Raw genomic sequence first — 24,031 nt, 5'->3', positions numbered from 1 at the left:
GCCAAAAGAAATACCTCCTTCAATGAAGGACTTGTGCCTCTTAGTTAGAAGACCACCAGTGACATCTGTTATGTTACTGTACGTTTTTAAAATTAGCATAGCATAGCATTCTGTTGGACATGTTATGGGTGGAAATAATGAGAAATTTTACTTTTTACTCAAGTAATAGCCTATGAGCATATGGAAGACTCCTAAATCACTGGCAATTAGCTCATAAACTCTGTTGGATGTACAGCTGTGAACCCATAGCACACATCCTCTGGGCATTTTTAGCAGATTTTAACTTGGTGATAATTAATAAATTAATAACAGGTGCTCAGAGAATTTAAACGTGTCATGAAAGGAGAAACAGAAACAGTAAGAAATATATGCTTCTATAAGGGGCATGTTATTAGATAACAAAGGAAAAGTTTGAAGGGTGACTTGGTCTTGGTCAGCACACTCACACATTAGGGGCCTTACCTTCTACCCTGTTGTCAGTGCCCTTCCTTTAAACACCGATCACTAATGCTATGGAAGTTATAGCTTGCATTATGAGTATAATGATATCATGGGAACTCTTAAATTAATAATTAGCATTTAACAATTAAATTCACACAGAATTACATGTGTAGCTTTTTAAGGAAAAGGGATGCACATATTGTCTTTGAAAAATTGTAGAAAGTCATTCTTCCACTAATTATTTTTCTATAAGAAAGATCTCTGTGCATAGTTTCTTCATTATTCTCAATAAGGTCCTAGTATTCAATATAATTTTAGGCATCCAATAAGAAGAGTTAAGTAAGATAGGGCCATGGTTTGAAAATGAGGCTATCCTAGTAAGCATAGTGTCTATTGCATCATTAATTTCCTTGAGAAATGGAAAAAGGAGCAAGGAGAAAGAAAGATGTGTATGAAGAGAATACTGATTTTTGTGTCTTCTCGCCTTTTTTTTAATAGTAAGCTACAATGATTAGAAACTGTATGAAAGGTTAGTCAACATCTTTATTGGATATCTCAAAGAAACTAAAATCATTGTGTCTAAAACAGAACCAGGTGCATCATTGATCCTCCGGACACCACGGGTTCTCCTGGGTTTCCCAACTCAGTAAATGACACCACCCTTCACACAGATGAGTAAGTCAGGAACTGAGGGGTTATTCTTTATCTCTATAAATTCTACTTCAACTCCCACAACCACAAATGACTATTTCACTCTTTACTATTTTTCAAATAGATCTCTCTCTTCACTGACACTGCCTTAGGCAGGCCATCATTTAAATCCAAATTAGATCACATCAACTGATCTTAAAATCATTTCTGTTGGGATAAAGCCTGTTTGACCTGGCTCCTGCTTACCTCTCCAAGCTTTGCTGGCACCTCTTAATGTGCTGCATATTGTCTTAGAATTCTTTAGTGGTGGTGTGCTATCCCAGGTTCATTGCAGGTAACTCCTATTCATTTTAGAGCTAAGATCAAAATTTACGCCTGGGAAACTTTCTCTGACACTCTGGGATTGACCAAATCCCTTTCCTCTGTTTCAGTGTCTTTGCAGGAATTTTATTAGGTACACCATTGCAACCAGGTGCCTAGCATATTGAAGCCTTTTCTTCCCTTTCCTTTTACATTAAGGCCCTAGCTCCACTTATGTCTCTTTTCTGTGTTCCATCTTCAGGGTTGGTTGCAGGGAGAAGTCATAACTTATGATAATCAGCCATCTTGACAGCAACGAAGAATTACAATTTTCATAATTAAAATTTTAATGGTTTTAGTGTACTATTTTTATTAGTGTGTCACAGTGTAAGACATTCCTGAAGGCCGGGAAAATAAAACTAAGTTTTAGGATCATCCCTTGGTATTAAAATTATAAGAAAAATAATGAGGTAATTACCATAAAAGGACAGATCTTCTTTTAGGGAGGGAAGAAATTGTAATTGGTAAGAGACATGTTGGGGGCTTTTGAAGTGTGACGAATTTCCTGTTTCTTGGCATAGATAGTAGCTACATAATTAGTTAGGCTATCTAATTTGTGGAGTTAGTGCCAAATGAATATGTGAGGCATCTGGCTTAAAAGTTATTGAAAATTCCCTATACAGAGACAGCAGAGTATTAAACCAAGCATGGCTGTCTAAATGCAGGTTCCTCTGTAAGTGTGCAGATTTCATGCCTGGATGAAGTAGTATATGAAGTGAAGCCAGCCCTGATGGGTATTGTATGAGGAGTCACCTTTTAATAATTTGTTTGAATATATCTATCTATATATATATATATATATATATATAGTATTCTTCTTTGTTCTGTTTCACAATAAAAATATTAGAAATTAATTAATAAAATGAGAACTTAAAAAAAATGATCAAGAAGCTGGGTGGAGGGGTGTGCACCTGTAATCCCAGCTACTTGAAGCTGAGACAGGAGGACTGTGAGTTCAAGAGTAGCCTGGGCAACACAGTGAAATCTTGTTTTAAAGAAAGAATCACAAAGAATGAAATAGAACTTTATATGATTACCTTGAAAAATGCCTATTAATCAGGAAGACATAAGTATTGCGGGGTCGACAGCCAGTGTCTCACTGGGTGCTCTTCTTTCCCAGGGGAATCCAAGCCACCTAAAACTTAAAATTTCAAATAATTAGTGAATAACAAAACACAAATACTCAGAAATATATTTACAAAAGGCGAAACCCTGATAGATCTAGTCCACATGGGTTCTGAAACTAGACAAAGACAAAATGGCTCCAGTGGTTTATTTAAGGGGGTACATCAAAGGCAGGCATAAGGTTTCAGGGGTGGAATCTTACTTCCTGATGTCTTGCAGTCAGCAGGTTGATTGGCATCTTGGCAGGTCACAGCCACCTCAGGTGCTGTGTGGGCCGTGGCAGAGCAGGATAGAGATTCACATTATCCCTAGGCAATTGACCAGAGGAAATGTCCACTGGTCATTCCCAGACACCAGATGTCTCTATCCATGAGGCTTCCATGCACGGTGATCCCCATCAACCCATGGACAGCTCCTGAGACATAAATGCATGGAAAATATTAAAAAGTCAAAAAATGTGTAGAGTAGAAGGAATAGTGTTAACATCTCTGCAATAAATAGGAGGCTTGAAACACAAGGGAAAAAAAATCAGTAGATAAGAATAAATATTTTAAGAAATAGTGATGGAAAATTTCCCCAAAAGTGAGGAAGTAAGAAATAATTCATAGATTATAAAAAAAGATAGAAGAAATATGTAGACATACTATAATAAAATTAAAGAACAACAAAGAAGCAGAAGAAATCTTAAAGGATTCTGGAGACAAAGAACAAACAGCCATGAAGGAACAAGAACAAACTTAATGTGTTAAATAAAAAAAATCTTTTGAATTCAAAATTTATGTTTGGCTAAGTCACTAGTTCTCAAACTTTCATTCTCAGAACTCCTTTATACTCTTAAAAATCTTTGAGGGTCCTAAAGAGATTTTGTATGAGATTTTTATGTGTATTATATCTATCAATATTTAATACTAGGTATTAAAACTGAGAAAACTTAATTTTATTCCTTTAGAATTACTGATTACATTTTAATACAAATAAATATTTTAATGAATACTAACTATGTTTCCAAAACAAAATTCAATTAGTGAAAGCAATGGTATTGCTCTTATTTGACTGAATTCAGAGTTTGATTGTTGGGAAAGCTTTAACCCAAGGCATCTGTCAAGAACAATCAGGGGAAATTGTTCTAATCTCTCACTACCTGGAGCTTCAATACCACTTAGGGCAAACAAGCCCGCCTCAAAATGTATAAGGGAATCTGGGAAATGAGATGTATAATGTGGGGAATTTGAAAAATGCTGACACATTCTTTGGAATCCAGAAAGTCATATGCATATTCAGGGTTTTGTGAAGACCCAAGAAAGACTTGAGAGAGCCTTGATACTTCATTACTTCTTTCTCTGAGTTCTTGTGCAAATAGGAAGTGAAGGCTAAGGAAGGCTTGTAACTTCCTGAGTATTGAAGGCATGCCTCAGAGCCTTGGCCAAATCTTCTAATCTTTTCAGTGGTTCTGAAAAAGATTCACTTCATAATAATTTGTTCAGCTAGATATTTATGTTTTATAACTGTAGGATAACTAAAGAAGACTTATACCTAGAAAATGAGAGTTGTTTTGGTGAGTAAGAGAGAGGTCTGAACATGTCCTGATGTTTGTCTTTGCTCTAGAACCCACACAGCTGATGACTTCATTTTGGTTATTCTCTTTACTTGCACAATATCTAAGGTAGTTATCAAGGCTTCTAAAATTAAATGAAAATGGTTATCAGGTTATCTCATAAGGCATATACCCTAACATGAGGTTTTATTTTTACTAACCATATAATCAAGAAACGAAAGCAAACAAATAAAATAAATCACCTAATCAGTTTTAAAGTATAAATATGTGCTCCAAGGTGAAGTAAAATTTAGTGAAAAATGGTTTAGGAAATAAGACCAAACGAAATAAATAATGCTGAAAGCATATGGTAAATGAAGTCTTGTTAAAGTCAAAATGGCTAAATAAATTTTTTTTAAAAAAAGCTTTCAGGCAGTTCAGAGAACACAAGAAGTATGCCATTAAATGGAGTGAGTTGTAAATAAAGAGGAATATCTGCTTGGGAAGTTTTTCTATTTAAGACTCATAAAACAGTCCTGGCATTTAAGGGTTAATCCTTTGAAACAAAAGTTGCTAATACAGATGTCTTGCTCTGCCCATTCTCTTTCACAGGGTGGCACTGAGAGCACAAGGATATGAAAAGGGGTCACAGATCTCTCCCTAAAGTAGTAATGTAGGTTGATCCTGTTTCCACTGGGCCTAGGATGCTTGTTAGCACCCTTAATCTTATGATGGATAAGGTTTGAGGAACAGGGAGAGTAGATACCTATTATTATTTTTATCTGTTGGCCAATCTTAGAGTTGACTTGTCTCTAGGCAAACTCTGGAGTTTAAGAGAGAGTGCAGGAGAATCTCCTAAGTTTGCTTGCTGCTTGTTGGGTGTGGGAGTCCTGGTGTGTGCTATCTTTTCCCAAACAAGGAGTTAGGTCTATTTGGGATGAATCTACTCTTCTGGGCTGGTTGCCTACACGCAGATAAAGCATCACACAAACTAACACTCCAAGTAATACTGCTATTGAGTATAGAAAAACACTTTAAACTTGCTTAATAAAAGAATTGTCATTATTTTTCAAACTCAAAAAAGCATTAAAATTAGTACCAGGCACTGAGTTAGGTGCTAGTACAGAGGTTATTTCACTTTTTTCTTAGGATTGTTATCTCCCCAAAGTTCCCATGGGAAGTTGATATGGTAAACCTTTTGTGGGTGAAATTGCTGCCAAATGCTTAGAGAAAATGCAGTGCTCTAATGAATGGTTTTATTTCCAGATTGAGCCAAACCAATCCCAAGAGCTTTCTTATTCCAGTTCAAACTTTGTTGTTCTGTTCCCCACAAAAGGCCTTGGGTCTGGGAACTATCACTTTGTGCACTGGGCTAATGCAGACACATTTGAAATATAAAAACTCTGCAAAGACACCAGGGCCAACTTACCACTGTAAAAAGTCCATTTATTACATTAATCCAGATAAAAAGTTTGTACTTGATAACTCCTTCTTAGAAAAGTATTTAATGTTTTTTTACAATAACTTTATTTTGTTTACTCTTTTTGTGTGTGTGTGTGGTGCAGAGGATTGAACCCAATGCCTCACATGTGCCAGGTAAGTGCTCTACCACTGAGCCACAACCCCAGCCTCTGATGATTCCTTTTTAAAATTTAAAATCTGTTTTTAAATCGCCAAGAAGAACAAACAAGCATGTATATATATGGGTTGCGGGGAGAAATGCATCCCCAAAACTTAACTGAGTCTGCCATCCAAATGAGACGTTAATGGGCTAGCATGAAGATCAGACGTGTGGCACTGCCTAGGGGACTGTGTTTCTAATCTCCTTCCCATTCCTGATAGAAAGCATTCTAAGGGCACAGATAAGACTGCTTACTGCCTTAGTTTTAAACTCTCATGGAAAGATATTTGCACTGCAAGAGAGCATATGAAATGTGAAGGACTGAAAGACACAGTCAGGGTTAAAGTCAGAGGGCATTCGTGTAATCTAGTACAAGGACAGAGGAACCTGGAGGACAAGAGGATCCTTCACTTCCTCTTCAGCCTCCAGTGAGGGGGAGGGATGGGAAGTCCTGACTCACTTCTCTCCTTGTTTCACACGGTGAAGTTTCACCTAGCTCTGTCTTGGACGAATGCTGAAGTGATATTCTCTGATTATCAGGATGCTTTCTAAGGGAACAAGGAACCCTGAAAATTCAGCTGACACAAAGAGTGGGGGTAAATAGGGAGCATTCCCTGTAGGGATAGATAGGTGACAGCGCAGGTGCAGAGAAGTGCTTTAGCAGAACCCGATGAGGGCCTCAGGTTCATTGCTGTCACTTCTCCAGGACCAGGCTGCTGCTGCCCAGAAGGTGCATCCAGGAAGCACTAACCACTGGTGGAGGCAGAGAGATTAGAACTTGTCACAATATTTCTCATATTGCTGGTACCTTAAGACAAAATCAAATCCTCAGTATTACATTTGCAAGTTCAAAACTGAGAAACTTTTCATATTCAGACCAAGGACACAGCTGTGTGTGTGTGTGTGTGTGTGTGTGTGTGTGTGTGTTATGTTATATCTATATGTAACATAAATATTTCTTTTAAATAATTTTAAGTGTACGGTTTTGTGAAATTGAGTATATCCCCATTCTTGTGCAATCATCACTACTATCCTTCTCTAAAATATTAACCCAATCCCAAACTGAAACTCCATGCCAACTAAACAAGAACTCTACATTCTTCCTCCCCCAGTCTCTGGTAATACTATTTTTTCTGTCCCTATGAATTTTTGTATTACAGATACCTCATATGAATGAAGTCATAGGACATTTGTCATTTTGAGAGAGAAAGGGAAAAAGAGAAGGATGCTATCAAAACAGAAGAGAGATCAGTGGAGTATATGAAGGGGATTGATGAGGAGAGAGGAGGATCAGGGAAGAATGTGGAATGAATCTGACCTAAATTTCCTGTGTACATATATGAATATACCACACTGAATTGCACCATCATGTCCATCCATAAGATGCTAATGTTTTTGAAAGTAAATAAATGAAAGATTATTAAGAGTAGAGGGAAGGGAATCAGCTTGGAAGGAGAGGAAGGAAGGGGAAGTACTAGGGACTGAATAGACCAAATTATATTTCATGCTTTTATAATTATGTCAAATGAATCCTAATGTTATGTGTAACTAAAAAGAACAAATACAAAGAAAAATAAAGACATAAAAGTGACAAAAAATTTGTCTTTTTGGAACCTATTTATTTTACTTAACATACCATCTTCAGTGATATCCGTATTGTTGCAAATATCAGAATTTCACTTCATTTTTTAAAAGAAAAGGGTGGAATTTAATCTTTATTTACAGGACACTGTAAGATATGAAATTCCACATAGCAATAAGAAACCCATTTAGAGGACAAATTTCATACGGTACGTACAGTTTGGAACTGTTCAAGTATAGTTTTGTTGTAAAAAATGGTACAATTATAAGCCATATTTAAAAAGAATACAACAAACTTTATGCCTCAGTTGTACAGCCTAGAAGTTAAAGGTCTCAGGAGTCCCATCATGAACTTGAAAGTATAGCGTTCAGAGGTAGTTTCTGGCCCAAAATTTTGATCATCCTCTTCCTCTACTGAAAAATACTCCTTAATCAAACTTAATGAGACCTTTTACATAGACTCATTTTCCTGGTTCTATAGAGCTTCAATTTTGTCAATTTTGTTCTTCAGTCATTATACTCAGTTTCTTGGTTTCCCTAGTTTCTCAGCAGCCTGAAAGATACTCAAAATGAGATATCCAGAATAACCAGAATAATTTTGGCATCTTTGGCAACATTGCATATACAATGAATGAGATATATGATCTGTTCAACTGTCCCATTACTTGTATAATTGGTCACAGCCCATACAGCTTCCTTTTGTGTCTACAAGTCTGCCTTAGAACACTGACAAGGAATGGGACTAACCCATGATTGACAACTTGCTATATCTGGTCCTATAGGCCAGCAGTGATGTTTCACATTGTCCATGCAGCTGCCTTCTGAATATTAGTTTTGGGGTTAGTTAGCAGGCTGGGAAAGATAGTGCACCTGCATCTATCACAATCTGTCTGTTCATCTGTTCCAGTCACAATATTTCCTATAGGTGGTAGAGTGGGAGTGACAATTGGCAATTCAGAAGCTCCTAGAAGCTTCACAAGTTGGGACACAATTCCTGTTTTCACAACCATTTCAATGCATCCATCTGGACCATCAGTAAGGTAAGAAATAGCCCAGAAGGTTTCCACTAATACTTCTGGATCATCATGATACAAGAGACTAAAGTCTCCCATGAAAGTGGGAAGAATTTGCTCAACAGCATTTAATGGGGTTACAGGATTCTTGTTGTGACAAAGTTTTGAAAGTGTTCAGGTAAGAATACATAAGTAACCCCATGCTAAAGTTGACATATTAGGAATTCCAAGGAGAACCAACAGTGGGCCCACTGCACTATATTTGATAACCAGGTCTCAGAAAACTGAACCATCACCTGCAATGTTTCCTAGAGCCCATATGTCTTGTTCACTGATGGAAACATGGGAAGATGCCGAGAGAGAAATGAATACTGGGATGGCACCTCTATCCACCTCAGCTTTGGTCTGTTGTAATGTCCCAGAAGCAACATTATATCATTCTGTGCTTTGCAGATCATTTTAATTATGTATGTTCTGAACTCCTTCTCTGACATTTCATCTACTGTACTGTCAATGGAGTATTATTGTAGTATCTTGGTTTGTTTGGGACACTTTCTTCCTTTGTTTTTTTTTTCATGTAGTTCATGTGTCTTTCTCTCTAGCTGTGTGGATCTGAGGTTTTATAGTTTCTACTCTAGAATCTTGTAGTGTCCCTGCAGGTTACCGATACCTCATCTTTAAAGGGGAGATCAATATTTACAGCCCCCAATGTGAACAATATGCAGCCTTAAACCAAATAACTTCTATTTAGACAATTACAGTTTTGTTACGATAAACAGAAATGATGTGTTTAATTAGTATCTACAATATAAATAGTAGGTTTGTATAAGGGTCTACAGTTCCTAATGGTGGACAAAGGGAGTGGGGTGGAGTGTCGGATGTGGAGTTTATGAGGTGGGAGGTGAGAATATAGAGGTATTATATCATAGGAAGAGTAAAAGAGGAATCAAGAGAAGTAGGCTAGCAGGGATACTAGTAGGTGTAACCAGGCCTGCAGGGACCTTGGTGATGGTCTTCCAGGTCCTGGATGTTGTCTCTGGATGGAAGCGAGCCGGGAGAGCCACACATTGGTACATGGGAGGACCTCAGCAATGTCACTCTCCTCCTCCATGTGTGCCTGGTTGCTCTCCTCCTCTGCACACTGGGGCTGGGGCCACTGTGCTCCTCCTCCTCTACCCAGAGCAATGTTAGTGAGAGCCCAAGCAGACTCAAACTAGATGAGACTACTATTAGTTCTGTCCAAGAAGAACATAAATTTTGTAACCAAACCAACCTGGGTTATGTTGTCTATGGGGACTGTTTTTCCTGAGAAAGCAATTTCCTAGCAGCTTGGAGTTGGTTTTCCAAATTGTTGCTGTTTATGCCTTTGACAATGTCATCAACAGACCAATTCACAGTGCCCTGGTTGTTGCGGTTTTCCTGGAGTGGAAAAGTAGCAGCATAAGGAAAGGAGCTTATATTTCACTTTTTCAGCATCTGATCAACCTTCTTTGCTTTCCTCAGCTCCACATTAAACTCTATTCAGTGCTGCTTCATTTGTATACTGTCTTTTCCCTTGTTCTTAAGTCTGTTAGGTTGGGCAGCTAGTGAATTAGCATTCTCATTGGTGGACATGGTTATGATACAAAGGGAGAAAGCTGCACAGTGGGCTCAGGCTTCCCTAGTACAGCTGCCCCTGAAACATCCACTGTGGCCCAGCCCAAAACCAGTGTGTCAATTTTATTTCTTTTTAAAGCCGAATGATATTCTGTTTTTGTGTATACCACATTTTGTTTATTCGTCGAACCAATACATATTTGTGTTGTTTCTACCTGATGTCTCTTGTGAATACTGCTCCTCTGAACAGGGGCATACAAATGTCTGAGAGCTTTCTGTTTTTATTTTGAATAATCACACAATAACTACAAATTGTTTATGTTTGGAACATTGTTTATTCCTGGTTGTGTTCATGTTTTCATCTTTGAACAGTGTCGCAGCAGGAAAAGCAGGAACTTCTCCAATATTTCATTAAGAAAACTGGACACAGCCTGATAGCCTGAAGCTAGCACCAGTAAATTAATGTGAGTGTAAAGAAATCTTCTGTTGAAAAAAACATTCTTTCTTAGATTAGTCTTCTGTCAATCAAGTTGTGGCTGGTTTGACATTCCAAATCCTGACTGATCTCCTTGGCCTTGGTTTCCAGTGTCAGGAGGCAGCCAGGTGGGGTTTCTGTGCCTAGGTTTAAGTGTTGGGCAGCTCCTGACTTGGGCTGTTTCCAGCTTTGTGAGCAGGTGAGATCTTCAGTTGTTTTACTCACCTGCACTGTGCTGAGAGAACTGAGGCCAAAGTGATGAGAGGAAATAATTAAGGTGACTTTTGAATGTGGTTAGAAGAGAAAGCCAATGCTCAGGAAAGTGTCGGTTCTGAGTGAAAGTTCTGCAGAGAAGAGCAGGCTACATAATCAGTCTATCTCCCTCCAGAATATTTTCTTTGGACTTATAAAGCTAATGTATGATAGGGACCACCTTTGAATTAAGGGATTTCTGTACATTTTATAACTATAGTTAGAGCAACCAAGTCTTCTTATCTTTGATGTGCATCTCACTATCTTCAGAGGAGTTAAGGTTTCAGGCATTTGCTTCTGATTCGCTATTGTTGATCCTGGGGGAAAATGAATATAGTTTCTTCCCACCCCCAGGTAAATCTACATGAACTGGGAGCACTGTAAAATAGGCCATCAGAATCACAGTAGCCACGGTACAAATATCTTAGAAATAAAGAGCTATCTAAAGCCAACTGTTGCTAAATGATAAAATTAAGGTGGCGTATGCTACTTTCTGGTATTAATATAATTATTATTTGTAATTTTATCTTAATAGAAAAGACCTAATATTAATCAAAAGAAAGTTTAGTTTAATAGGCCATAAGTGGCTTAAGTGATCAAAAAATGTCTCCAGGGTTGAATAGAGGAAAATTCAAGAGAAAAAAAAAGTAGAAACAATAATTGAATACAATATTGAGAAAACAAAACAATAGAGTGAGGAGACAACCCACAGAAGAGAGAAAATATTTACAAACAATATACCTGACATGGGGTTAATATCCAGAATATATAAGGAACTCAAAACACTACATAACAGCTGGGTGTGGTGGCATATGCCTGCAATTCCAGCAGCTTGGGAGGCTGAGGCAGGAAGATTGTGAATTCAAAGGCAGCCTCAGCAACTTAGTGAGGCCATAAGCAACTTAAGAAGAACCTATCTCAAAACTAAAAACAGGGCCTGGGCTATGGCTCAGTGATTAAGTGCCCCTAGGTTCAATCCCTGATACCAAAACAAAACATAAAAACACTCAATATCAAAAAATAAATAGCCTAATTAAAAGGTGGGCAATAGACTTACATAGACATTTCTCAGAAGACACACAAATGGTCAACAAGTATTTGAAAAAATGCCCGACATTACTAATCACCAGGGAAATGCAAACTGAAACCTTAATGAAATATCACCTCATTCCAGTAAGAATGGCTATTATCAAAAAGACTAAAGATAAAACAAGAGTGTGCAGAAAAAGGAACCCTTGTACACTGTTGATGGGAATGTGACATAGTACAATCATATGGAAAAAAATTAAAACTAGGGGCTAGGGATATAGCTCAGTTGGTAGAGTGCTCGCCTCACATGCACAAGGTCCTGGATTCAACTCCCAGCACCACAAAAAATGAAATAAAATAAATTAAAACTAGAATTACCATATGATCTAGCAATCCCATACTGTGTATATATCAGTATGTCAAAGGGATCTCGGCAAGCCCTTGCTCATTGCAGCACCATTCACAAGAGCCAAAAAATAGGAAAAAACTAAGTGTCCAGCAGCTAATGAGTGGATAAAACAAGTGTGGTAATACACACAAGGGAGTACTACTCAGCCATAAATTGATGAAATCCTGTCAATCCAGACAACATAAGTTGACTTGGAGGTCATTATGTTAGTGAAATAGGCTAAGCCCAGAAAGGCAAGCACTATCTCACTTGTTATGGTTTGGATATGAGGTGTCCCCTGAAAACATTGCACGTTACCAGTGTAGCAATGTTCAGGGATGAAATGCTTAGATTATGAGAGCTGTCACCTAGTCAGTGAATTAATCCATTTGATGGGTTAATAATTTGAATGGATTGGATGGAAGATGGAGGAGTAGAGAAGAGCTGCATCTCAAGCTTTGAGGGACCAAATAGGCAGGTGTACAGCTTCTCAGTGAGGTGGGTGGAAGAGGATTGCATTAAAATTTAATATTGGGCACTCAAAGTGACTTAGGGATTAAAAAATTGGGGTACAATAAACAAAAAATTAAACATACATTGAAACCAACCTGTTGTCCCTACTACCTATGCAGATTCACCCCAGATAGAGGAAGGGGAAACATAGTCTTGGTACAGACAAACTTAAGATAAAAAAAATGCTTAAGACTATTAGTGGATCCAGAGGATGCACTGTGTGCTGATGTTGAAAAATGTGCTCTGTAACTCATCTGGCTGTGGAGGGATGAGGCAGGAGATGTCCTGGGATGAGCATGCTGCTGAGGTGTCTGTGGGACCTGGGAGATCAGAATACACGCACACGCACATACACACACACACACACACACACACACACACACACACACACACATACACACACACACGAGTCACAATGTCCTGGCAGGCACCTGTCAAGAGACTCAGGCTGGGCTTGACAGAAAGTGAGGAAATGTGGGTGAAACAGGTGTGCAGTAGACTGTACCCAGGGGGATTTTAGTTTTAAGGGTGGAGGGGAGCCCAATTCCCTTCCCCCCTGGGTCTGATAGCTCACATGGCCAGCTGAAGCTGAGCTTGTGTGTGTATGTGTGTGTGTGTGGGGGGGGGGTGGGAGTGAATACACTCAAGAACTAAGCTGGGAAGGCTGTGCCTGGGCAGCAGTAGGTGTCGGATTGGCCTCCCTGCCTCATGATTGGATTTCTTGGGAGAATTCTGAGAACCAGAGCTACATCAAAGATCAGCTACTGTGTACCCCTAGGGGCAGGTCTATCTCATCTCTCTAAAGCAGACACCACCCAACAAAGCCCATGAGCCTGATTTGACCTCAGCCCCATCTGCTGGAACTCCTCTCATCAGAATAATGCAGTAGAAGTACCCTGGGAGTGTACCAAACTGACCCAAATGGGTAACACACCAACTGACAGTAAGTCCTAACCCATCCCACCTCACACTGTTGAGAAGGGAAGCTGAGTCTTATATCAAATGGCTTCAGTCTTAGGCCAGTGCAACTGGCAGCTCAAAGAGCAACACAAAAACAGGAAGGGCTTAACAAGTCCCATTCCTTGTTCTCTCTATCAGTACATAACTCAAGAAGAATTGGAAAAAAAGACTGTTGAACATAGACAGTGACCACCCATTTGGTCAACTATTTTGACCACCTAAATGGAGAAAGTTCACTATGATTTTGGATTTTTAAAAAATGTTTGAATTTTTTATTTATTTTTTTATTTTTAAAAAATTCTTTGTGTGTGTTTGTGTGTGTGTGTGTGTGTGTGTGTGTATTTGCATGTAAATTCTGACTATGCTGATTGGTTCAGGGACATATATGCATACACTTATTTATTTCTTTTTCTCTCATTTTTAGCATTTTAAAAATGTAATTATTTTTTCCTAGCATTGCCATTTGAGGGTTCTGTTTTTTTTTTTTTTGGATTGTATTATTTTCAGTTACTTATTTCTCTTTCTCTCTTAGCTTTTCCTGCTACCACTCAAATTGTATTGTTCTGGCTCCCTCTCTCCCAATATCTTGCTTCCATTTTTTCTCTTCCATCCATGTAAACATCACTTACTGCATCTCTTCTGCTTTCTTTCTGCCCACTTTTTGAATTTATAAAGTCTTTTCTAGGTTTCTGACACATTTTTCTTTTCCCCTACTTAACTATATTTTATAATCTTTCAGAACGAATTGGTTTTTATGATTCCTGCTGCCACCATTAATACGAATATAATCATTACTGCTGTGGATGATATAATTGACACTTGATGTTTGCTTTAAAGCCACGTCTAATTCATGGTTATTGTTTTTACTGTTGACAAATGCTGATTCCACCATTCCTCTTTATTGGTGGCAATTAATGTTGAAGACATCCTAGTAGGAAGGGAGTCTTTAACACTGTGTATTGTTTGTTGTTTGCAATGGTTGTTACTATTGTTTATTTTTCTCCATTCTGTGAGATGCTTGAAACCTACAGGGACACTGAAAGTTCATAAGCTAGAGACTCTGCTGCTAGACAAAACATTCCTCTTGAACATGACTCCAACTCAAAGAACTGGGGAAACAAAAGCCTCACACCAACAAACAAGGACCCAAGGAGGAACAATGAGAAAGGGACCTCGGGTCCCACTCCTTGGCACCTACTCATATATCAAAAACAAGAGAGAAGACTCAGAACAAATAAGATGATCACACACAAAAGGACATGTGGAAAAAAAGAAAAGAAAAAAGAAAGAAAAAAAAATAGGTTATGGGAATCAACCTCAATTGATGCACAAGTCCAAGACATAATGGAAACAGGCAAACAAATCTCCCTGCAAAATTTACAGTCTCCCAGCAAAGGATACCACTGATAGTAAGGTGGATAAAAGCCTAGAGAAAGATTATAAAAAAACTGATTATTAAAATGTTCAATGAATAAAGGATCTAAGAAAGGAATTAAGAAAGCAATTACAGGAGATGAAAGACTTATTTTAATACAGAAATAGAAGTAGTGAAAAGAAATCAAGCAGAACTCCTAAAATTAAAAGACACAATCAGTCAAATTAAAAACTTAATTGAAGGCATCACTAATAGATTAGATTGTGTAGAAAATAGAACCTAAGCCCTTGAAGATAGAACTTCAGGCCTTGAAGACTGACTATATGATCTTCAGTATGCAGAAGGCAATAAAGGAAAAAAAAATGTAGAACATGACCAGAATATATAAGAACTCTAGGACAACTTTAAAAGATCAAACCTGAGAATCATCAGGCTGGGAGAGAAAATGGAGACACAAACTACATGTATAAAGAACATTTGCAATGAGATAGTTACAGAAAACTTTTCCCATATCAGAAATGAGATAGACATCCACATACAGGAAGCTTACAGGACACCAAATAGACTTAGTCAAATAAGAAGCTTGCCAAGATGTATCATAATGAAATGTCTAACATAGAAAATAAGGAAAAATATAATCATATGATTCTTATCTTTGAGTCTACTGATGTGGTGAATTACATTTATTGACCCCTATATGTTGAAACAACCTTGCATCCCTGGGATGAACCCAAATTGATCATAGTGCACTATCTGTTAAATATGTTTTTGTAGTAATTTGCCAAAGTTTTATTGAGAATCTTTGCATCTGTGTTCTTCAGGGATATTGGTCTGAAGTTTATTTCCCTTGATGAGTCTTTGTCTGGCTTTGGTATTAGGGTGAGACGAGCTTCATAGAAAGAGTTTAAAAGGGTTCCCTCCTTCCCTATTTCATGGAATAATTGAGGAGTATTGGTATTAATTCTTCTTTGAAGATCTTGTAAAACTCAGAGAATTCGTCTGGTTCAGGGTTTTTCTTTTGATGGCATCTTCTATTTCCTAGCTTGAAATTGAACTGTTTAAATTGTGTATGTCCTTCTGATTCAGTTTGGGCAGATCATATGCCTCTAGAAGTTTGTTGATGTCTTTGGGATTTTCTATTTTACTGGAGTATAAATTTGCAAAATAGGTGCTAATTATCTTCTATAATTCAGTAGTGTGTGTCATGATGTTTCCTTTTTCATCACAAATTTTAGTAATTTGAGGGGTTTTTTCTCTCCTTTTCATTAGGGTGGCTAAGGATTTATCAATTTTATTTACTTTTTCAAAGAACCAGCTTTTTGTTTTGTCAATTTTTTCAATTGTTCCTTTTGTTTCAATTTCATTGATTTTAACCCTGAATTAATTACTTCCTGTCTTCTACTGCTTTAGGTATTGATTTATTCTTCTTTTTCTAGGGTTTTGAGATGCAATTTCAGGTCATTTATTTTTTTACTTTTTCTTCTTTTAATGAAAGAGCTCTTAGAATTATATCAATAAATGCAAAGAAAGCATTTGACAAAATCTAGCACTCTTTCATGTTTAAAACACTAGAAAAACTAGGGGTAGTAGGAACATACCTCAACATTGTAAAAGCTATCTATGCTAAACCCAAGGCCAATATCATTCTAAATGGAGAAAAATTAGAAGGATTCCCTCTAAAACCTGAAACAAGACAGGGATACCCTCTTTCACCACTTCTATTTAACATAGTCCTAGAAACTTTAACCAGAGCAATTAGAGAAATGAATGAAATTAAAGAGATATGAATAGGAAAAGAAAAACTCAAACTATTACTATTTGCTAATGACATAATTCTATACTTAGAGAATCCAAAATATTCCACCAGAAAACATCTAACTTTATTAAATGAATTCAGCAAAGTAGCAAGATATAAAATCAATACCCATAAATCAAATGCATTTCTATACATCATAATGAATCCTCTGTAAGAGAAATTAGGAAAACTACCCCACTCACAATAACTACAAACAAACAAACAAACAAAACCCAAATACAAACAAACAAACAAAAACCTTTGGGAATCAATTTAACAAAAGAGGTGAAAGACCTCTACAAGGAAAACAATAGAACACTGAATAAAGAAATTGAGGAAGACCTTAGAAGATGGAAAGATCTCTGTGCTCTTGGATAGGCAGAATTAATGCTTTCAAAATGGCCATACTATCAAAAGCACTATACAGATTTAATGCAATATTAATTGAAATCCCAATGTCATGCCTCATAAACATAGAAAAATCAATTGTGAAATCCATTTGGAAAAATAAGAGACCCAGAATAGCCAAAACAATCCTTAGCAAGAAAAGTGAAGCAGGAGGCATCATAATACAATAACTTAAACTCTACTACAGAGTCATAGTAACAATAATGGCATGGTATTGGCACCAAAATAGATATGTAGACCAATGGTACAGAATAGAAGACACAGAGACAAAGCCACAAAAATACAGTTATCTCATACTAGGCAAAGGCACCCGAAACACACATTGGAGAAAAGATAGCCTCTTCAACTGGCAAAACTGGAAATCCATATGTAACAATGTAAACTCTCATCTCTCACCATGCAGAAAACTCAAAGTGGATCAAGGACCTAGGAATTAGACTACAGATCCTGCGCCTATTAGAAGAAAAAGTAGGTCCAAATTTTCATCATGTCAGATTAGGACCTGACTTCTTTAACAAGACTTCTAAAGTGCTAGAAATAAAATTAAGAATCAATAAATGGGAGGGATTCAAACTAAAAAGCTTCTTCTCAGCAAAACAAAACAATACAAACAAAAAACAAGATTTAAAAAAAAATCAATGAGGTGAAGAGAGAGCAAATTTTTACCACACATACATCAGATAGAGCATTAATCTCCAGGATATATTAAAAAAAAACTCAAAAAATTTAGCACCAAACAAAAACAAAAACAAACAAAAGCCACCAAAACAACCCAATCAATAAATGGGCTTAGGAACTGAACAGACACTTCTCAGAAGAAGATATACAATCAATCAACAAATATATGAAAAATTGTTCAACATCTCTAGTAATTAGAGAAATACAAATAAAAACTACTCCAAAATTTCAGCTCATGCCAGTCAGAATTATACTTATTAAGAATACAAACAACAAGAAGTGTTGGCAGGGATATGGGGGAAAAAGGCAAACTTATACATTGCTGGTGGAACTGCAAATTGGTGCAACCAATCTGTAAAGTAGTATGGAGATTCCTTAAAATACTTTTAATAGAAACACCTTTTGACCCAGCTATCCCAGTCCTTGATCTATACACAAAGGACTTAAAAACAGCATACTACACTGATGCAGCCACATCAATTATAGCAGCACAATTCACAATAGCCAAACTATGGAATCAACATAGATGCCATTCAATAGATGAATTGATAAGGAAACTGTGGTATATATACACAATCAAATATTACTCAGCAATAAAAGAGAATAAAATTATGGCATTTGCAGATAAATTAATGGAGTTGTAGAATATCTTGCAAAGTGAAATAAGTCAATTCCAAAAAAACAAAGGACAAATGTTTTCTGTGATAAGTAGGTTCTAATCTATAATAGGAGGGGGGCATGGGATGTGTGGAGGAACTTTGGATTGGGCAAAGAGTGGGTAGGAGAGGGGGTATGGAGATAGGAAAGATGGTGGAATGAGATGGACATCATTACCCTAGGTACATGTGTGATTGCACAAAAGGTGGGACCTCACTTTGTGTACAACCAGAGAAGTAAAAAACTGTGCTCCATTTGTGTACAATTAATCGAAGAGCACTCTGTTGTCATGTATAAGTGATTAGAACAAATAAATAGAAAAAATTAAAAAGAAGAAAGGAAAGAACATTAAAAGCTGCAGGAGAGAAACTTCAGATCACATTTGTAGGCAAACCAATAAAGCTCACTTCTGATCTCTCAGTTCAGATCCTATAAGCAAGGAGGACCTGGAATGAGATATTCCAAGGCCTAAAACAAAACAACTGCCAGCCAAGGTTATTAAACCCAGAAAAGCTCAGTTTCAAATTTAAGGGGGAAATAAAAACTTTCCATGACAAGAATAAACTAAAAGAATTCATGAGTATCAATACAGTACTAAAAAGAATACTCCAAGATAAATTGCACACAGAAGAACTAAAAACAATTCCTAAAGCTCCCAAACAGAGCAAATTTAATAGAAGAATAATCTGTTAAGTCATATTCAAGACAGGATAAAATACAGCAAAAACCCAAAATGGGGTCTGGGGCTGTGACTCAGGGGTAGAGCACTTGCCTAGCACAAGTGAGGCACTGGGTTCAATCCTCAGCACCACATAAAAACAAACAAACAAACAAATAAATATATTAAAAAAACAAAATGGCAGGAAACCACAAACATATCCATATTAATGCTGAATATTAATGATTTCAACTCCCCAATTACAAGATACAGATGAGCAGAATAGATCCAAAAATATGCTGTTACAAGAGATGCATCTTATAGACGAAGACATGCAGGTAAAACATGACAAAAAAATTCCGTATATATAAACTACAAAAAAAAAATAGGAATAGCTATTCTCATAGCTGACAAAACAGATTTCAAACAAAAATTAATCAGAAGAGACAAAGAAGGCTTTTACATCTTAGTAAAAGGAAAACTCCAAACAAAAAGATATAACATTAGTACATTTATGCCCAATATGACTACATACCCAATTATACGGAAAAAAGTACTCTACAACATTAAACTGTAGACCCCAACACAATAATATTGGGTGATTGTAATACACCCTTATCACCAATAGACAGGTCATCAAAACATAAAATCAATAAAGATATCTCTAACCTAAACAACACAATAAATCTAATGGACCTAACAGATATCTACAGACTATTCTATCCCCAACAGGTGAATTTACCTTCCTCTCAGCTGCACATAGAACATTTGACAAAATAGATAATGTTTTGGGCCACAAAGCAAATCTTAGCAAATACAAAAAAAAAAAATTGACATAATACCATGTATTCTATTAGATCACAATGGAATAAAACTAGAAATTAACAACAAGAAAAATAATGGAAACCACATTAACACATGGAGATTAAACATTTCTCTCCTAAATGATGAATGGATCAAAGAAGAAATGAGAATAGAAATCAAGAAATTCTTAGAAACGAATGAGAACACAGTTACCATATATCAAAATCTCTGGGACAATATGAAAGCAGTTCTAAGAGGCAAATTTATAGCACTGAGAGCCTACATTAAAAAATTAGAGCAATCCCAAATTAATAAGTTTATGCTCCACCTCAAGGCCTCAGAAAAAGAAGAACAAACTAACCCCCAAACCAGAAGAGAGGAAATAATTAAGATCACGGATGAAATCTATGAAATTAAGAATAAGAAAACAATATACAGGATCAATGCAACAGAGTTGGTTCTTTGAAAAGATAAGTAAAATTGACAAACCCTTAGCAAACTAACCAAAAGAGTGAGAAGACCCAAATCAACAAGAACAGAGATGAAAAAGGAGGTATCACCACAGACTTTCTGATATACAGAAGTTTATCAGAGCCTATTTTGAAAATTTATACTCCAATAAACTGGAAAATCTGGAAGACACTGAAAAATTTCTAGACACATATGACCTGCTGCCCAAATTGAATCAGGAAGCTAGAGTAAACTTAAACAGACCAATATTAAGGAATGAAATTGAAACAACAATTAAAAGCCTTGCAACAAACAAACACAACCAAAAACCAAAAATTGCCAAGGATCTAATGGATTCTCAGTTAAATTCTACCAGACTTTTAAAGAAAAACTAACACCAGTATTTCTCTAACAATTCCGTGACATTGAAAGGGAGGGAATACTTCCAAATACATTTCATAAAGCCAGTGTAACTCTGATGCTAAAACCAGACAAACACAAGAAAAAAGAGAAAAATACAGACCAATATTCCACATAGATGTGAAAATCTTTAATAAAATATTAATAAACACATTCCAAAGCACATCAAGACAATGTGGGTAATACACCACAATCAAGTGGGTTTTATTCCAAGGATGCAAATTTGGTTCAACACATACAAATCAATAAATGTAATTCACCACTTAAACAGAATTAAAGACAAAAATCACATGATCATCTTGATAGATGCAAAAAGGCCTTTGATAAAACCCATTCATCTTTAAAATGCTGGCGAAGAAACTGGAGTTATGGCTCAACAGTAGCACACTTGCCTAGCTTGTGTGAGGCACTGGGTTTGATTCTCAGCACTACATATAAATAAATAAAATAAAGGTCTACCAACAACTTAAAAAAATTAAAAAGAAATGCTGGAGAAGCTAGGTTAAAATGAACTTACCTTAACATGATAAAGGCTGTTTATGGGACAAACCCAAAGCCATCATACTAAATGGAGGAAAACCTAAAAGCATTTTCTCTAGGAATAAGACAAGGCTGTTGACTCTCATCCCTCTTATTCAATATAGCCCTCAAAACATGGGCCAGAGTGATCAGGCAAAAAAAGAAAGTCAAAAGTTTTCAAATAGGAAAAGTAGAAGTCAAACTATCTGTTTGCTGATGATATGATCCTATATCTAAAAGACTCCCCTACCCCAAAATCTACCAGAAAAATTCTGGAGCTTATAAATGAGTTTAGCAAAGTAGTAGATTACAAGATCAATACTCAGTAATCAATATTCCAACAGTGATGCAGCTAAGGAAGAAATCATGAAAACCATCCCATGAACAAAAACTTCAAAAGAAAAAATAGTTGGGAATTAATCCAACCAAGGAGGCAAAAGAGCTCTACAACAGAAATTATAGAACACTGAAGAAAGAAATTGAAGATGACATTAGAAGATGGAAAGACAGCCCATGTTCTTGGACAGGCAGAATCACTATTTTCAAAATGGCCATACTACCAAAAGCAATATACAGATTCAATGATATCCCTATCAAAATACCAATACACTCTTCACAGAAGTATAAAAACGCTATCCTTACATTCATTTGGAAGAATAAGAGACCCAGAATAACCAAAGCAATACTAAGCAAGAAAAGTGAAGCAGGAGGCATCACAATACCTGACCTGAAATTACACTGCAGAGCTGTAGTAACAAAAACAGCATGGTATTGACACTAAAATAGACATGAAGACCAATGGAAAAGAATAGAAGGCACAGAGACAAATTTGCATATTTATAGTCATCTGATATTTGACAAAGTTGTCAAAAATAGATCTTAGAGAAAAGACAGCCTTTTAACAAATGGTGCTGGGAAAACTGGATAGCTGTAATAGAAAAATGAAATTAGACCCCTCTCTCTCACCATGCACAAAACTCAAGTCAAAATGGATTAAAGACTTAGGAATTAGACCAGAAATTTTATAACTGATAGAAGAAAACTGGGTCAACAGCCCATCATATAGGTCCTGGCACCAACTTCCTTAACAAGATCTTCAAAGTGCAAGAAATGGAACCAATAATCAATAAGTGGGATGCCATTAACTAAATGTCTTTTTTTCAGGACAAAAGAAACAATTAAGAGCTAGGAGAGAGAGAACCTACAGAGTGGGAGAAAATCTTGGCTAGCTTCTCCTTCAATAAAGGGTTAATATACAGAATATACAAAGAACTAAAACAAACAAACAAAACCCCCACAAATAACCCAATCATTAAATGGGCAAAAGAACTAAATAGAAACTTCTCAAAAGAAGAAATACAAATGTCCCCAAAATTTATTAAAACAAAAAAATTCAACATCTCTAGACTTCAGGGAAATGCAAATCAAAACTACACTAAGATTTTATCTCACTTCAGTCAGAATGGCAATGATCAAGAATACAAACAACAATAAATGCTGGCAAGGTTTTGGGGAGAAAGGCACACTTTTACATTGTTGGTGAAACCGAAGACTAGTACAATCACGCTGGAAAGGAACATGGAAATTCCACACACACATACAAGTATGTTCTACTCAGCCATTCAAAAGGATGAAATTATGGCATTTGCCAGTAAATGGATAGAAATGGAGAATAAGTGAAATTAGCTAAGTTCAGAAACTCAAAAGTTGAATGTTTTCTCTCAGATGCAGAAGCTAGAGTAAAATAAAGGAAAGGTGGGGAGAGAAAGGATAAGATTACATAGAGAACCAATCAAATACAAATTAATAGATGAGTGAAAGGAAGTCTAGTAGAGTATAGAGAATGGGAGAAGGGAGAGAGGATGGGAGGGAAAATGAGGAGGGCCAAGGGCAGACTCATGAACTGAAATTGACTTCCATCCCTGTATAAGTTTGTTGGGAGGAACTCAACTGCTATGTATAATCCTAAAGCTCTCACAAAAAAAAATTTTTTTTGAATGGATCACTGGGTGGTAACTCTAGGTATGTGGGGCAGGTTTCAGACAAGCCAGGGATCAAACTACAAATTATATGTAAATGAAAATGTAAATGCCAGGAGAGGGAGAAGGGGCCAGTCCGACTAGGGAGGTTGATTAGAGGTCAGAGAAGCAGGAGGACACTAGCCAGGTCCCATATTTCAGACCCCTTTCTCCACTGCACACTCCTCTCCCATACCGACATGCCATCTGAGGGAAGGGGTGGTGGGTGGACAGAGCTTGGAAACCCTGGGCAGTGGTCCCAACCTGGATGTCCTGGTAGAAATATGGCTATACCTCTCTCCTACATGATCCTTGCCAGGAACTCTACCTTCTCAGTCTCCAAAAGAGACATGTCCCCTTAAGAGACAATATGATCTCAGTTTACTTGATGGAATTAAAATGTCAATGTTTTCTCTTGTAACTAGATAGCTGCTAGGTACTTGCTCACATAATCAGAAGAGTTGTTGGTAAGATTTAAGAAAATTACATATTTTCTGGCTGTCTGAATGAAGAAAAATTTACAGCAATGTGAGGACATAACAAAAAGGCAGCCAGTTACAAGCCAGAAAGAGAGTGCTCACTGGAACCTGACCATGGGGCATCCTGATCTCAGATTTCCAGCCCCCAGAAATGGGAGAGATAAATTTCCGTTGGTGAAGGCTTCCAGCCTATGCTATAGGGTTATAGCAGCCCAAGCTGATTCACACACA

General features: G+C 36.9%; 1 pseudogene; it reads right to left on the bottom strand.

Moving 5' to 3' along the window:
* Positions 1 to 7,630: 7,630 nt before the first annotated feature.
* LOC101958795 (importin subunit alpha-1-like) lies at positions 7,631 to 9,940 on the bottom strand (annotated as a pseudogene).
* Between the last annotated feature and the right edge of the window lie 14,091 nt (positions 9,941 to 24,031).

This window comes from Ictidomys tridecemlineatus, chromosome 1 (genome assembly GCF_052094955.1).
Source record: "Ictidomys tridecemlineatus isolate mIctTri1 chromosome 1, mIctTri1.hap1, whole genome shotgun sequence".
Lineage (NCBI taxonomy): Eukaryota > Metazoa > Chordata > Mammalia > Rodentia > Sciuridae > Ictidomys > Ictidomys tridecemlineatus.
The sequence above is the reverse complement of the archived record's forward strand: the minus strand, read 5'-3'. Positions and strand labels throughout refer to the sequence as shown.